Raw genomic sequence first — 3,116 nt, forward strand, 5'->3', positions numbered from 1 at the left:
AGCAAATGAGCTTTTCCGCAATCACTCTCGTCTGGGTGGCTCAAAAATAAATTGAACCATGAAGGATACTATTCCACGGGCGTTGGATGGCGTTTGGATGAAGGTGTGGGTGTGTGTTTGTGCCTGTTCTATCAACCTTTAGACGGCTAGAGATTGAAAACTCACCACGCGCGTTCCTAGCTCCGGAAGGAACCATCCCGGACACGGGCACGAAACGGACGTTCTGGACTTGGTTTTTTTTTGTTTTCCCAGTTTTTACTGTGTGAAAAATGTGGAACATCATTTTCGGCCAACATCGCTCGCTTCAATCCACAACAGCCCGCACACTTCTGATGATCGATGATGATGATGATGATGGTAGATGACGATAGCAATGTACCTCGCAGTGCCCAAAATCCTGGGTAGATTCCCGGGTGCCCGGGCAGTGTCTTAATGCCATTACTTCCTTAAAGCCCTCGGTTCCAACAAGACCCGGGCTGTGCGGAAAATTGATGCAATTTTGTTCGTATCGTATCGAAAATTGTCTTGATCTCCATTTCTTCCGGCATCTGGTCCGGATGAGGAGAAAGGAAGGTTCAGTTTAGTCATTATCATCACCGCCATCGCTGGTCGTTATCAGCAACACGGTGGGCAGTTGTCTATGCTGAGACTTCAGCTTTTATTTTGTTAGCAAACGATGAACGGTTGCCGTTAGTTACCTTCCTCGCGAAGGAAACATTATCCGCTATGGAGCAAAAAAAAAAAAAAGAATAAAGCAAAACCGTTGTTGGATTTGAGCTAAAATCAGCACCACCACAACAAACCGAACACCGGCAGATACACGCACAACACGAATAAGACATTGGTGGTATTAGAATTTATCGCTTCATTGCAAACCCCGCTGAGAATCGAACGGTGCTACCTTTCGCCCCGCAAAAAAAATCCCAAGCAAAAGATTTCTTTCTTGCGAATAAGAAAATAAAAAAAAAACGTCCGCAAGATCTCTGGCTGTAAGATGAAACCAAATGAAGGAGAGCCGGCAAAATTCTAGTTTCACCAGCACCACTGTAAACCCTCGGGACATTCTGACAGCGCTACACATAATTGAACTTCCGGATCCCTTTTTCGCCGGGGTTCGTTTCCGGGAACGGAGCGAATCCATGATTTGCCCTCCAGCCACCGGGTGTCGTTCTCGATCGAATGTCAAACGTTGTGTGTGTTGCTGTGTCCGGGGAGTTTGTGCAAGATTTTCCATTAAACAGCACTAACACCAACTAAAAGACCGCGAACCTAATTGATATGGTAATGAGAGGAACGTGGCGATGTATTGATTTTCTTCCCATTCGCGTTCAGGTTTGCCGTCGAACGTCCGACGTTCGGCCGCTTTATGCTGCACAACGAGAGTATGCTGCCAGCTTTTGGCGCGGCCCGTTTTTCGTCGGTTCGTAGTGACGTCGTTTGAATGGGGAGGAAAGTTAAATAAAATTAAAATCAGCGCACGCTTGACCTGACGCCGTTGCTTATGGTTTTACATCTAAATCAATTAGGTGTTTTTTTGGGGCTGGAAAATTAGGTCGGCAAAATTAAGACAGTGGGGTACTAATACGTTGGGTAAAATTCAATACAAATTATGTGCTGTTTTGAAGCCATATTCTTCACGATTGAACTCCGAATAACTCGAATCGATGGCAACGATGAATCGATCGCTTAACAAAAAAAGCCTTGAAATATAATGTGTAAAATGTTGTTGAAAACTGAGAGCGCAAGGGTTTTTCAACACTTAAAAGAGCTTTAGATGGTCTTTCTTCAATACTGAGCAAAACCTCTAAACAGCATTCGCGAAGAAGATAACCAAAATGATAATAGGAGAGCTGTTACAATGTACAGTGTTCAGTTCGTACAATGTTTACGAGCTGTACGATGAACTCACTATTGTACAACGAATAATATTCGCCAGGCTCCGGTGAGCTGGTCATGTCATGAGAATGACACCGGACAACCCAGGCCGTAAAGTCCTTCTTGCTCGTCCACATCAACAGATCGCTCAAATTGCGCAGCATTCAATGTTAAGTTGTGTTGTTTGGAGACAAATAAATTCATAACATAAATAGGAAACACTTTTATATTACTTTTTCTTCAAAACAGTTGTTGCACAACCACAAATATTGTGCATCAATCAACAACACCGAAAACTGAACATGAAATATTTCAATTCCCACACAATTGAGGCTATCAGTGTGAAGTAAATTGTAACCTTTCAAAATAAAATTTAATTAATACCAACCTAAAATGGGAAGAGAAAGTGGAACAAAACACTGTTGCCACATGGTTTGAATAAAAGATTCTAAAGCGTCAGAAAAAAACAACAAACGGCGAACACAATCAACATAAATGTAAACTTGTACGCAGAGCACCACCACGGTTCATAAAGCATGTACAGAAAACGAGAAGAATTGTGAAATAAATTCAAACACCGCCACAAAGAGCGCAAGAAAAATAGTGCACAGAACAACAAGAACAAAAAAAACTTAAACATTACTATGCAACTACACCTAAAACTTATTCATATTATTCATTCACCAAGCCGGTCCAGTAACTGGATGCTCGGTCACACCGAATGCGAGAACAAAAGTAACTGGCCCAGGGGCTGTGCTTTGGTGAGCAAAGACAAGCAGACAAGTAAAAAAAAAAAAGGGAAAGTCGGCTTGGGAACCGCAACATAGAAACAAAACTGGAAGAAAATTCCAACTCCCGGTGAACTATTTTTCCGCCAACCATTTTTTCCGCATTTTAAAACGATTTTTCAAACGAGTTTCGCTGGCAAATGAAGAATGCATGCAACACTATCGTACACTTGGGTGCGGTGTTTGCGTGTGCCAATAGGTGTTGTTCTTCTGCTTTCTTGTGACCGACAAAAGAGCAAGAAGGGACGAAAAAAAAACGCGTTTATTATGATGCAACGAAACTTTCCTTCACGCCGGTATGACCACCAGCGGCGATTGTTATTATTCCACACGTAGTTTAACGGACCTGGGGTGGGCTTTTCTCTAAGCAAAAATGAAAAAAAAAAAAACACACGTAATGCAAACCGGGACCACAAACTTTCTTCCCGCGCAGCACCACGGCGAGCCCCGCGG

The sequence above is a fragment of the Anopheles marshallii genome, chromosome 2, assembly GCF_943734725.1.
Source record: "Anopheles marshallii chromosome 2, idAnoMarsDA_429_01, whole genome shotgun sequence".
Classification (NCBI taxonomy): domain Eukaryota; kingdom Metazoa; phylum Arthropoda; class Insecta; order Diptera; family Culicidae; genus Anopheles; species Anopheles marshallii.